Below are 14,883 nucleotides of genomic sequence, written 5' to 3' on the forward strand. Positions count from 1 at the left end.
TTTCAAGATAATCTAGTGAAATTTATTGGGAGTTTTATTAGTGTTTTCATGATTCTAGTGGTAGTTTAACAATGATTCTTCATCACAAGCATCAACAAACACCAATATATTCCATCTAAAAGTGATACAATCTGTATGTTTTCATTACTGCATCACCGTAGATGGAAAAAAGAAGTACCGCACAGGTATAAGAGATAACTTAAAGGGCCAACAAAATCAAGGTGTAAAAGAAACACAATGAGGGACTTCCATAGCTCTGTCACTACAAGGCGCCACTGTACTGTGCTGCTGGCCAGAAGAGTTCCTAATTACCTTGACTTTTTTATTTTTATTTTTTATGTTCATGCAAAAAGATCTTCATCCAAATATCAACACACAAAATTGATGTAGTCAATAAACTTCACAGCAAAAATTTAGGAGACTTGAAAAGATAACCATAATTAGTTTCCTTGAAAACCAAGCCTTATTTTATCCATTTATTCATATTATTTATTTTATTTATTTATTTTATTTTTACTTTATTTTATTTTATTTATTTTTTTACATCTTACAACAAATCAGTTTTCTCTTATTCGCAACAAAATAGTATAAAGTGAGTTTCGCCTAGCCTTTAAAAATGTTTAATTTACATTTAAGTTTTAGAAACGTACTCACTTTTAGCACATCAATATGTCTTGTGGCGTAAAATTCATGTAACGCACTTTCCATGAAATGTGCACTTGGCAACTGAGGACAGAAACAGCTCCTCTCCCGCACCGTTCCCCTTCCCCTCTACTAAAAAATCTCCGAGCCGTTATTGTTTACATAATATGAAACCCACCGCCACGCTCACTGTGCCGCCTGCGTCTGCCCCTGACCCTCACTGACCTGGTATACTGAAAATGAATAATACATCCAACTAACCTTGTTTTTTTTTTTTTTAAGGCAGCTCCTGAACCTTATCTCCTCACTACCAACTCGAGCAAATCTTGAGCAACGTAGGCAAGTCAAGTAATCAGGCACTCTTTTCAGCACAGTGGCGCAGTGACCCGTGAAATATCTGATGGAATACTTTGAATAGAAGTCCCCCATTATGCTGTGTTTTGGCAGAGCTGTCTCTTTTCAACAGTGCTTCGTTTACTACTGCTGATTCTCTGAGGAATTATAAATCTATGTCAACTGTAAGAAACATTGCTAGTCTCTGTGACATGCTATTGCCACCAGTGTGTGTGTGTGTGTGTGTGTGTGTGTGTGTGTGTGTGTGTTCCTTTCTCTGCATTATGTACATTCCCTATACAACTCAATATAAGACTTCTCATGGCAGGGAGGTAAGGCCTAATGACCTAACCTCCGGAGCGAGCTACGGCATCACCACCCCGGAGGAATACAATGCCTATACATTCTACAGAAACAAGAACCACCGCCCTTCCTGTCACGCTCAACAGTACTCAAAGAAAATATGGACCTGACCTGCACCACACATACAGGCCCTCTCACTGGCCTCCCTTCGAGCGCCGCTCAGAATTCCACTAAGGCGGACTACATGTAGGTATGCAAGAATGTTCGGCTGGTATCACATGTAAGAGAAGAATAGTGAGTACTTCATAGATGAGCAGGTAAGGGGGACTAACCCAGCAGCTACGAAGAGTGGTGAGAGGTTAGGATGACTAACTTGTGTGTGTGCGTGTGTGTGTGTGTGTGTGTGTGTGTGTGTGTGTGTGTGTGTGTGTGTGTGTGTGTGTGTGTGTGTGTGTGTGTGTGTGTGTGTGTGTGTGTGTGTGTGTGTGTGTGTGTGTGAGAGAGAGAGAGAGAGAGAGAGAGAGAGAGAGAGAGAGAGAGAGAGAGAGAGAGAGAGAGAGAGAGAGAGAGAGAGAGAGAGAGAGAGAGAGAGTAAATAAATAATTCATGTAAATAATACATTAGGAAGTATGAGCAGTGAGCCGGTCGGCAGCCATGTAGTACGTAGCAAAAGAGCCGGCGTTACCTATTAATATACTGCAGCCTGGGTGTGTCGCTGTTCTGCCCTCTTATTTGTACTACATGCAAGCTAATCATATAGGCTGGTGCTTTACCACCTCAAAATATCTTTTCTAGACCGCTGTATACCCAACATGCGTAGTATAGGAAGTGAACTTCCTGTTATACAGGCTTACGCGAAGCCTCCAACAGCCAATGATAAGACGTCTCCCATCATTCGTTTAACATCACTTGCATTACACTTCCTCGTAAAAATTTTATTTTCAATAAAAAAAAAATGCTTTAAATACGACATGACAGATTATCGGATTTTCTTTTTTTAGAGTAAGTAATCATTAATGTGGGAGTACCTTGAAACTATCAAAATAACAACACTACTATCATTCTAATAATATGATTTACTCATGTAACGCAAATCTCTCATAGAGGATTTTTTTTTTTTACAATGAAAACAGCGATAACGAATCAGAGTATCTTGAAGGGTCGATGTCGCGAAGAGTCTCTCTATAGCAGGTTATGATGCCCTTCATGAAGAAGAGACAGTCTGAGCGGCATTCCTAATAGCCCAAAAGACACGCAGCTAAGGAGGACGCGAAGGTTGGTCCCTGGCACAGGGAGCTGGGCAACAAAAGGGGGTCAGGCCAAGGTGGACAGGGAGGAAGGTCTCCAGCGTGGAAGGGAGGAGGGGGCTAGCCAACAAAAGGGGTCAGGTTAAGGGTGGACCGGGGACAGGAAATGATGCCGTCCCCTTATCAGTGTCATTACCCGTCGTCATCCTTCCATCACCACGACGTCTCCCGCCCCATCACGCTAGTTTCAATGCCGGAAGATATTCGGCAGCTCCAATACCTTCCTTTCCTATCACCATAGCCTCCCATAGTATGTGGATAAAGTAGATTTATGTACGTACAAGTTGTGTACACATCTACGCACTCACTTCTGCGCGTGCGTTTGTGTGTGTGAGAGAGAGAGAATTGCATTTTTATTAATGGATAGTTGTTTCACATTGGAAACAAGTTATAAGTTTATTCACGTCCCTCGATATACAAAGTCGAGATGAAATAACTACCATGAGTTATACATATCAGTCGAACATCACTATCATCACCATCACAACCACCACCACAATGCACACTTCCTTACCACCACACCTTTGTCTAGTCACCACATGTGCCATTATCACGTCCATCGTTGTAACCTCAGCACCAATTCCACTACAATACACTGCAGTCACTCAATTAACACCACTTATCACCACCATCATCACTGCACCATCATCACCAACACCACCCCTGCCATCACTATAGTAGTCGCTAGACAGGAATAAGTTGAGGTTCATGACATAAGCAGGTTTGTAGGGTGTACAGGACGGTGATTTGCTGTTTCACGCACCTCGTATTGCTCCAACAGGAACTGACGGTCTCTCCTTCGTACAGCTGACCAAAGAAGTCATTTACCTGAAGCAGACTGGGACAATACTCTTTAATATTTCCCGTCCCATACAGTGATACCATTATCATATAATGTCATTCTCTATCGTTCTGTCGTTGTTATTTCCATCATGCGCTAGCCACTTTTGTTTGTAGAAAAGAGTGACCGGTTTATAAAGCTGTACGCATGTCGCCTCTTAAAGCGCGGCGCCGCATCCTGTGCTAGTGATGCCGATGATACAGGTTTTCATGGCCTAGTTAGCAGCATCTTGACAAATAGATGTGTGGTGACGGTCCTCTCAACTAGACTTTGTTCCTTGTCGACTCTCTGTATTGTTGGACCTTACTAATAAAAGGAAAGAGGCTTTGAATTATTCCCTTTCCTTATAAACTGTTTCATGTCGAAGATTAAGTTCATTAACCAAATACGAGAGGATAGGTAGCACTAGACAAATGATTGAGATGATTACTGTTGTGCCGCCAAGATGGCAGAGTGTGTTGTCTAGGGGCGAAGGTCACGCAGTCCTGGACAGAAGCTTTATGTTTTATTACCAACCAATTGCTTAAAATGGGTCAGTGTAAGTTGGCAACAAGGGATCACATACTACGTACTAGATGACAGGTTGCTAAATATTCTCCAAGCTGAGTCCCTTGTCCCTTGACTACGCAATGAACATACTGACGACCTAGCTTCCCATTGGTTGTTGCAGGCCTCTACCAGTGACGTCATAACAGAGGGCGGAGCAATAACACGAGCCCTTCCATGATTCGCGGATACTCCCAGATTTACCTCTGAGGTACCATCATGTTCTATATAATCACAAGCTTCGTTATATACTGTTTCACAGGTGATATTAATACAGAATTATTTCACATCATAAAAAAGAACATTTCAGCCTATGACCGCTTCATTAAATTATTTAAGCCACAGACTACAAAACAAAAACATACAAAACTCAGAGGGGACAGCCACTGGTCGTAACGGAATGGAAGGAGGGCAGGCACCAGGCACAGGCGGAGTGCCGGGTAAGGGTGAGGAGCATATGATAGGATAAGGGTGGGAGAACCGTTCAGTGTGTCGTGATCAACGTGGGGGTGTCACCCGTCGCAGCCTTGAGGATTAGCGCCAACACAGAGCGATCGAACTGAGAGGTGTGGTAAGTTACGCAAATATAATTGCCACCCACCTTTTCTCCTTCTCGTGTGAGTGTGTGCGTGTGAGTGCACTTTTGGTAAGTGCATAAAAGACTGTGATCATAAATGTTGAAATTATTTAATGATTAAAAAATACAAAACTAAGAAAATCTGTGGGTGTTGTGTAATGCTGTCTGTGCATCTAAGGAAAGCTTATCGGCAGGTCTGTAACCAGACAAATCCTTCCTTTCTAATGAATATCGTATCATGAAAAATTTCTCCCCCATATCAGTCATAACGTCCTCATGAAGAAAGACCAAACAACTACAGAAAAAAAGGCAGCGGTAAGTGCGTGGAAAAGGTCAGTCTGCTTTGCCGGCCGGCTGCACTATGGAGGGCCTTCCTCCCGAGACGTCTGCTTCGTATCACACCACTTCATCATGGTCATAAGGGTATTTTGTCTTCAGCGGGGAAAAGAGACATTAAGTATTTCCGTCTTTTCTGATGCACTGATCAAATCATTAGGTGACATAGAAAATAAACGCTTTATACGATAACAAACATAAAACAATTTGTTAAAAACACAGCAATTATCATCGCCATAACAAAACCACGTCTCTATGACAGACCTTGAAATATGTTTTCTGCAATCATAGTCTACCGCTATTTCGTTTTCCTACTTTTTTTTTTCTTTCCTGGAAGTCAGTCTATGAACAATTCCGTAATTCGAAGCTTATACCCTGTATAAGCTTTTTGGTCTTGCCAAGAACGGTACTCAGCACATGGAGGGAAGGTCACGGAGCAGGGCAGAGGAGGGGGTGACAACGGCCTCAGGGAGGAAGACTGGAATACATCACCTGTCAGCGTGCCCCTAAGCCTGCCACGGTTAGGCCTCCATGGAACAGGTTTGGTAGCATGGGTACATGGTTCAGCAATACGTGATACTTGACGTGATGTCACACATTTCAGAACAAATTAGTCATGTTATAAAGGTAGTGTTACAATATACTATCATTGACAACGTACGTAAACACGTTCTGTTATTTGAAACATTTGCATCTGACTTGCCTCTGCCGCATTTAGATTCTTCCTTCTCTGCCGGCTTTCCTCCCTCCCTCACCAACACAGCAGCGACCTCACGGACAATCTCTCTCTCTCTCTCTCTCTCTCTCTCTCTCTCTCTCTCTCTCTCTCTCTCTCTCTCTCTCTCTCTCTCTCTCCCTTTCTCTCTATCTCTCTTTATCTCCATTCACCACCAGTCACACACAACTTCCATTCCTGTCATGAGCACCATCACCATCACCACCCTCTCCTGATCCCCGTTAACACTCGTATCCTGCTCCGCGTGTTAACCAAGGATACTAGAAGAAACAGTGTTCTGTCTCTTTCGTGCTTCCGTTCCAGCAGTATCACAAACTTAGCAGCTTTTGCGCTTATAAAAGAAGTAAATAGTCCAGCATTTCGTCACAAGCTGTTACACGTATAAAATAAAATCAATTAACATATTTGGATAAATTATATACGCTGTCCACATCCACACACACACACACACACACACACACACACACACACACACACACACATCTGCAGGGATATCTGTGACCCACTTGGATATGTGCGAGAAGAGTGTAATCTGTTTGCGACTCGTAGATAGAAATTCCCTCAACATTTCGTGCTAGTTCGCTGAGCTGGCGTGGAAAATGCTCCTCGGCTCACCCTCTCGCTCACTCCTTTAAAAACATTTGTCTGTTTCCCTCAAAGCACGAGCGGCACACTATTCCGAATCCTTCCTTCTTGTATAGCGGTTGATGAATGAATAAATAAATAAATAGATAAATAATTAAATTCGCGTCAGAATCTTAACATGACTGAAAGCTTTGCCACTCAATGTGCTAATTTCATAAATGTAAATATGACTGTCAAGGCGATATCCTATAAGGAAATGCGATAACCAGTGATAGACGTGTTAATAAACAAGTCTAAAAAATGGCGCCGTTTTTCCATGTACATTCGTGTTGCTTAACTTACTGTTCAAATCCAAAAGAACTTTTTATCATGTTTATAACTTAGAGATTACAGCATACCTTCCTGCTGACCCGACTTATTATCACTAACGAGAGAGAGAGAGAGAGAGAGAGAGAGAGAGAGAGAGAGAGAGAGAGAGAGAGAAAAGGGGGGAGGCCTTATGGAAAAGATTAGCGAAAAACAGCGACCCCATATTATGAACATGGGAAAACTGAAAAATAAAAAGAAGAAAACGATGATAATAAAGTAAAAGGTAATGATGATGATGTGATGATGATGATGATGATGATGGTGATGATGATGATGATGATGGAGTAGGTGATGATGATGATGATGATGATGATGATGAAGTAGGTGACGATAATAATGGTGGTGATGAAAAGAGAAGAAAGAAAAAAAGGATTCATGAGATTATTTGTCATTATCAAGCAACGTCGCCCATCACATTGCTATTCCATCTCTACCCACACACATACCTGCATGAAACTCTATAGATCGGCTTGCTATAAAGAAAGGCCTTACTTAATGGTTTTCTCAATTATCAATGCATGTCGCCTGCATGTAATTTTTACGGCTGAACTAAGCCGGCGTCCACCTTTATGAAAATATTGAGGAATTCATGAACATCAAAATCAGTTCAAACTTATTTTCTCGAAGGAAAAAAAATATTTGGAGATATCACAGACATATTTTATTTACGGCAGAAGAAAAATTTAAATGTGAAGAATATGATCAGATACCAAAGCAAGAAACAGCTGGAGGTTAGTTAAGCCACCGCACCCAATGAAGAACGCGCAACAAGAAGGATCCGCCCTGCCAAGCTTATCAAAATCAGGAACACACCTGCACAGGACACAAAACCGCAGCAGCGCACCGGGCCCGAACATCCACCTGCCGTGAAAATTACTGACAACAAGACGTACCTGTGTCACTGATTACATCCTACGTTTGTCTGGAGCTGGGTCACTGAAGGCCGGTCGTGCCGCGGGCGGTTTGGTTCTTCCCTGTGTTTCCCAGTTTATTACTCTTATCACGTAGCAACACTGCTGCTTCATTTTTTTCTCATTGTCCACAACGGAAGAACACTAAGAATTCCAATTACTCCCTCCCATTTCGTATAGGCAACTAGGTTTTCTATACGCAACTATAGGCAACCTAGGATTTACCCAGCCGTGCCCATACGTATAGTAAACGTGAGTATACTCCGAAATTACTCCATCACAACGGACAGGTTACTCGCCTCTATCTTGGCACTGTCTCAGTTTTCTTTCCAATAACCAAACTTTACTCAGTAGAAATTTGCAAACTACTTTTGCGAATACAGCTATTTTTTATTTTATTTTTTTATTTTCCCAATTCAGCAATGCATGTCATTATTTTTTTTTCCATTGTGTTAATTTAAAATCAGAATGTCTTTTTCGTAACTTCATATTCTGTCATGCCTGTGATTTCAGAATAGCATTATTCTCTTCACATTTATACTCATACTGAAATATGAATTTTACGGAAAGGAGTGCCTTACAAATAACGCAACATTTTCTGAGGTATTATTCAGTTGGGTGTATACTGAATGTATATATTGGCAAAAGTTCCGTTGTCTGTTTCCACGAAGAAACAGAACTTTTTTTGCAAATGGCAGCTAAGAGTAATGATGATGCTCGTAGCCAGGTTTCGTTGTGGTTGGGCACAAAGAAAAAGGTAATCAGTGGGATATTGGGGCGGAAATATATCGCGGTGGTAGGAAGTGGAGTGGCAAGGAAGTATTGACGGCCTAAATACCATTGCTACTTAGCGGCTTCAGAGAATGCACTTAGCAAATTCAGCGTCTGGGCAAATCATCCTCCCACCAAACTATTTCACTCCTATTGATATTATATATATATATATATATATATATATATATATATATATATATATATATATATATATATATATATATATATATATATATATATATATATATATATATATATATATATATATATATACACACACACACACACACACACACACACACACACACACACACGCGTTACTACATGAAATAGAACAATAAAAAATAAACAAAAACGTTGTGAATATCAGAAATAATTGACCCCCTCCTGACTTTACCCTGAGGGCACAAGTGACCTACAAACGTGGCGAGGCAGGGCTGGGTGAGGCAAGACTGAATGGGGTGGAGCATGGCGAACGGGGCTGTACCAGGTGGGGATGATCAAGGCGGTGCGAATGAGTCTTGGTAAGTTTGATGGGGCGGGACTAGTCAGAGCAGGCAAAGCGAGGCAAATCATAGCAGGCAGGGAAAGCGGTAGTGGGTGGGGGGAGGCCGAGGACAGGCAAGAACACCTGCGTCATGGCACCTGAGGCGCTCATCACGTTTCTAAAATTGGTACTGAATGACAATTAAGATTTGTCCCTTCCATAAAATGCCAAAGACGAATGAGAATGGCTATGGTCATATGAACTAGCATAAACACACACACACACACACACACACACACACACACACACACACACACAAATATCATCATCATCACAGTTTTAACCATCACGCTGACTTCATCCAGCTTTCTCCATTCTTTTATGTTTAATGTTTGCCTGTTCCAGGTCGTACGAGTGAATTTTCTGACCTAGTTCCTCTTTGAGCTCTATTTTTCTTCGCTCCACTTAACGCTATTCCTTGGTCGCCTATTTGCTAGTATGACACTAGCATTTATGAATTATCGCTAGTTTCGTATGTGACTTTATGCCAACTTTATTGTGTTGAATAAAACACGATTTTTTTCAGTCCCGTTTTCATAAAATCTCCTAAGTACAAATAAGTGATTTACCTGGAATGTTTGTCCGAAGCAAACGTTCCTTAAACACTTAAAATTTTACTTTATTTTCTCGATGCAATGGTAATGACCAACACTTGGCGTCCTCAAGCCTCTTTCCTGCAACCCCTCAAATATCAAATATCTGCTGCACTTGCATGTACCTTCTCTACCATAAACTTAACTTTAATGCTTCAGTCTAAGACAGTAAGCACATTCTCTTGCCATTTTTGGTGTAGCTGCTTTCCTTCCGCTACATTTTTTTTTCCTTGGAAGGGATATATATATATATATATATATATATATATATATATATATATATATATATATATATATATATATATATATATATATATATATATATATATATATATATATATATTCTCAAAGTAACGAGGAGAAAATGCTAATTTCTTCCATTAAATTTTCCTTCCTGGTGTGGTACTCGTACATTGATCAACCCAAAGTGAGATCGTAGCACAGAAACCAACATACCTTACCTAGCAGTGGTGGTCATGGTGTTAGTGGTGGTGGTGCTGGTGGTGTTGGTGGTGTACGTATATATCGTAGCGAAGGAGTGAGTAGGATGAGGAGGAGGAGGAGGAGAAAGTTGTTGTGGAGATAATGGTGGTTTTGGTGATGGTGGTCCACAATGTAAGGAGTAGATAAGGTTACTGTAAAGGAACCAGTTGAGCAGGGTGATCGTGAACTCTTCGACCACAAAGTCGTTCAACCTGCTACCCAGCAAGTCAGTGAATAACACAGCAGAGCAATCATCTAGTCAGCTGCTCTGTCAGTCAGTCAGTCGGTTCAGCACCCAACCAACCCAACCAACCAGCCAGCCAGCCAGTCAGTCAGCCAGTTATCCAGCTATCTAGCCGATACACACATCTAGATAGCCGATCTAGACACAGGAAGAGAATACCTCAGTAAGAGGAATGAAAGAATGAAGACATTGGTTAATTCCTGCACTAATAAGGTGGACAGAACAGAGGTGGGAGTACGAGTAAGTAAAGAGTCAAGTACAGCGAAGATAAGGGAGAACAGACATGTTGTTAGTAACGATCACGACGACGACATAGCAAAATAAAGTAGCAGAGAGTTCTTTTTCTCAGTGAAGAAGCCTAGTAATGTGTTAAAGATAGTGTGCTCTTATTACTAAAAGGTATTCCTACTGCCATAGGAGACGGGAAATACGAGTATTATATCACGAGAGAGTCAGGGTTGAGAATGTGCATTAAGATAGTGTTGTTAAGTTGTTACTCTTGGAGGCCAGAAGTATCTTCCTCTTTCTCAGCTTGTCTCGACCTGACCACACCCATTCCCACCCATATGTCCTCATTTCACCGCGCTTCTCTCTCTCTCTCTCTCTCTCTCTCTCTCTCTCTCTCTCTCTCTCTCTCTCTCTCTCTCTCTCTCTAATCCCTCCTTGGATGAAAGTGCACTGATTTATCCAGTTAATGGTCTTGCTGATACATCTGGACACAATGCATCCATCAAGGAGTGAAGTTACTTAGATCTGAAAGAGCTTTGCAACCGTCTCCAACACGCTGAATCATGATCGTGATTACTGCCCCTTGGAGCGTGAAGACTTACGGGAAAAGAAAGTGATAATCGAAAATCAAGTAATTGCACATAGCATACCAATGGCCTTAATGCTCGTAGCTCCAGCAAACACACGTTTATTGCGTATGAATAACATTTGGTGTGGAGCTTATTAATTTCTTAAGGTCTCTATCTGCATCATAAAATAAAGAAAAAAATAAATTCCGTCTGTCTCCCATTACAGCCCACGAAGCTGCTTAACATTCAATGAGAAAGTCAAAGAAACCAGTGTGTGCTATTTCTGATTACCATGAACGTGAAAGAACCTAATATCAAGGAAGCCAGAATTTCGGAGTTTGGGTGAAAATTTCAGTTTCCTATGTTTTGGACGTCATAGGAAACGCATGATTCCCTGAGTCGAATGGTGTATCTGTTATGTTATTTTTCTCTAGATATAAAGGCAAAGCAAGAGTTTGTTTGCGAAAATTTAAAGGCCCTCGAACAATTAAATCCCCCATCGCGTCAGCTGTTCACACTTCTATATGCTAATTGCAAAAATACTCACAGAAACTTCTTATATATATATATATATATATATATATATATATATATATATATATATATATATATATATATATATATATATATATATATATATATATATATATATATATATATATATATATTTTTTTTTTTTTATAGATAAAACGCATGTTTTTACATGTGGCGATAGTGTGCGTATGATAACAGTTGTGTTTATATCGAGAATGGTATCAAGAATGAAGTGTGATTTAGGGAGACACGAAGTTTTACCTTGTGTACTCGCCAGTTATTTTCTTATCTACAATACCTAAGAAGTCTAAGAGACTTCTAGCACTGCTAGATAAGTCTAGCAAATGTGTCACTGCATGTACTTGGGAGGCCAGCCACGGAGGCATCTCAGGCTTCATGGGATGGAATGTGGCAGAACAGAACAGAATGTATCACAAGAGGCTGTGAAGGCAGGGCATCACCTGTGCGTGAGACCTTAGGCGTGGGTGGTGCTTCCATAACGGGAGCAGCAGCCTCAGGATTGTGGACGAGCTTAACTTCTGACCTTTCTGATCTTAGCCGTCCTTGTCAGGCTCACAATTAAAGGTAACCAAGGGCCATCATCAACGTGGCTGCCTCAGTGTTTGGATTATCTATGACCTTGCCCTCGCCTGTAGAGACATGGAGAATACAAACATCCTTAAAATGAATGAAAAGAATCAAAATGGGAAGCAATGGAAAATGATGCGTCATCTCTGTATCTTGGAATACCACGTTATTCCAGTCATAACGGTTGTCTAGCAAAACTCACGCCTTGATGCTGCCATGTAGCGTCTCCAACACCCTTATAATAGTCTGCTTTATCAGTCGCCCGGTACGTTGCTTTGAACCTACCTCAAGCACAAAACCTGTTTGAGAAAGCAAAAAAAATTGCCCATCACATGCTGAGTAATGGTCCCCTTCCTCCTCATGCTTATGTATAGCTTCTATTTTTAGGCCACGTGCGTTACATAAACACGTCCGAATTTACAAGCGCAAACAACAACACCAACACTATGGTGGCGGTGACAGAAACCACGGACACAAGATATCTAGGAGCTTACGCCTTTTTTCCAGCCGGGAAAAGTGGCCTTTCCGGTGCTTATGTAAGACGAACACAAAAAAAAAAGTACGGAAGAGGTCAAAGAAACCTGTTCAGGCTCTCAAGGCCGACATGGGAGCGCCCGTCTAGTAGGTGTCCAATGATACGAGACAGGGCAATGGCTCGTGTGATGCAGGAAAAGAGGAGTTTTGAGACAGAATAGGATTCAGTTATGGGGAGGAAAGAACAAGAAATTAATGGACATGGAGAAGTAGGTGGTCAGAAAATAAAGTGTAAAAAATCTGAACTTATGATATAGAAAGTGCAGGCAGCGAGACGCAAGGATGACAGGAACGTGTTTGGGCGAAGGAAAAGAAAAGTAAGGGTAAAGGGCAAGTATTAGAGCAAAAAAAAATCAAGCAGAAGGAAGAATGAGAAAGTGAAATATGAGCAAGACGCGGACGGTGGGAATGATGAGCAAGGAGACACCAGAAGGGAAAGTTCTGAGTGTGGAATTCTTGGACGACAGGAGAGAGAGAGAGAGAGAGAGAGAGAGAGAGAGAGAGAGAGAGAGAGAGAGAGAGAGAGAGAGAGAGAGAGAGAGAGAGAGAGGGTAATGAAAGAACAAACCTGTTATACCACCCTCTTTAAACCTACACAATTTCCTGTCACCAGTGAGTACTAAATTCGATCTTCTAATGCCTCTAATGTGGTTTAAGTATAATATCTTGAACACCATTTCCCGCCCTCAACCCCGCTTATCTCCCACCTTCTATGCTATTAACGATCACTCCTCAACCTCCTGGCCATCCAATACAGGCTCCGTAATTTCACTAACCTAAGAGCAAGAAGAGTTCATTACTGGGATGGTCAGGTTTGAAATATGGTCTACCCTACATACCTTCCTGTAAGCGGAGTAGATTGTATCCCGCTAAAGTTTATCACTTGTTCCGCCCCCCCCCCTCTCTCTCTCTCTCTCTCTCTCTCTCTCTCTCTCTCTCTCTCTCTCTCTCTCTCTATCTATCTATCTATCTATCTATCTATCTATCTATCTATCTCTATCTCTCTCTCTCGCAAGTCCATTTATGTGTTTCAACTGCAGGAAATTTGTCACGTCACGATCGGTAAACTGGTGGCATGGAGTGGGACGGGGAAGAGTTTGTTGTTGTGTATAAGCTTTGTTTGCTTTTAGTTTACAAAACAAAGATAATAAAAGATAATATTTAGTCACATTTGTCCCGCACTAAATAATTTAAATCGCAAATAATCGAGTAAAAAAAAATTAGGAGATATATTCAGCGACAGAATAACAAAACAGTTAAATTATGGAATGCAAAAACTTAGCGTAAGAGCAAATTCCATTTCATTAAGAGCAATGTCAGGCGGCCACCTCACGCCTTCTTCGTCACCACGAAACTAACGGGGAGAGGCGAGAGAAGACCCACCCCATGCTAGACGCCCTCTGGCTCACCCGTATAAAAACCAGAAAGGTCTGGTCTCCTTTAACTCGACAGGTACCCCAGCTGGAGCGAACACCGTCCAATCAGAACCAAGGAATATTAAGAAAAGTATTCTGATTGGTGAATGATTCGTAGGGAGAGCACACCGATAGGGTGAAATAGGGTTTCAGACGTATAGCTGTATATGATCAACAGGTTTTGGCATCGAGTTGCTAGGAAGCAAATGTACTTGTGTCTTTTGACTCGGTGAGTTCATGAGTAGCAAATGTGCTACTTTTTTCCAAGCACACGTGAACGTGATCTCCCACGGTCAAGGACGAGTGGGAGCTGGGTCTGGCTCAAAACCACTAGTACGGCATACGGCCCACTGCCAAGCCGGCCTGCTCTCAAGAAGTCCACCCGGTTCTTGGATCGCGCCAGTCTCTCGCCTGACCTCGTTCTGGATAGAGCAGAAGAACGTCTCCCTGAGTGTTAAGCGACAGTGTGCTGGGTAAAGAACGTGTACAAAATGGAAACAGATCAAAGTGAATTTGTTCCTGATGAATGATAGTGAAAATAAAGACATGCTGGAAGGTGAACACACGGACTATAAACTCTCCGCCAAGTAAGTACTAGTACACTTTGGTGTTAAGTTAGAGTAGCAGATTGGCATTTGACAGAGTGGCAATGTCAGTAAAGAAGGAGGCGGGAACCCGTGAAGAGTGATACCATGGTGACGCGGGTCAAATACTGACATAAGAAATACCGTCGAAAGATAACACAAAAGACATATTTGTTAACTAAAACAACTTTCACTACCACTTCATCAACATTGGTACTACTACTGCTACTACTACTACCACTACTACTACTACTACTACTACTACTAATAATAATAATAATAATAATAATAATAATAATAATAA

At 41.4% G+C, this 14,883-nt stretch overlaps 1 protein-coding gene and 1 long non-coding RNA gene across 2 annotated transcripts in view; one reads left to right on the forward strand and one right to left on the reverse strand.

Moving 5' to 3' along the window:
* The window catches only part of LOC135107052 (uncharacterized), an 81,212-nt gene that overhangs the window by 21,439 nt on the left and 44,890 nt on the right, over positions 1-14,883 (reverse strand). The gene's annotated exons all lie outside the window — the stretch shown is intronic.
* LOC135107051 (uncharacterized) overlaps positions 4,421-14,883 on the forward strand; it is a 64,196-nt gene continuing 53,733 nt past the window's right edge. Inside the window, exon 1 of the mRNA XM_064016641.1 lies at positions 4,421-4,543. The gene's annotated coding sequence lies outside the window, so the exon portion shown is untranslated. The remainder of the gene's footprint in view (positions 4,544-14,883) is intronic.

Source organism: Scylla paramamosain, chromosome 14, assembly GCF_035594125.1.
Source record: "Scylla paramamosain isolate STU-SP2022 chromosome 14, ASM3559412v1, whole genome shotgun sequence".
Lineage (NCBI taxonomy): Eukaryota > Metazoa > Arthropoda > Malacostraca > Decapoda > Portunidae > Scylla > Scylla paramamosain.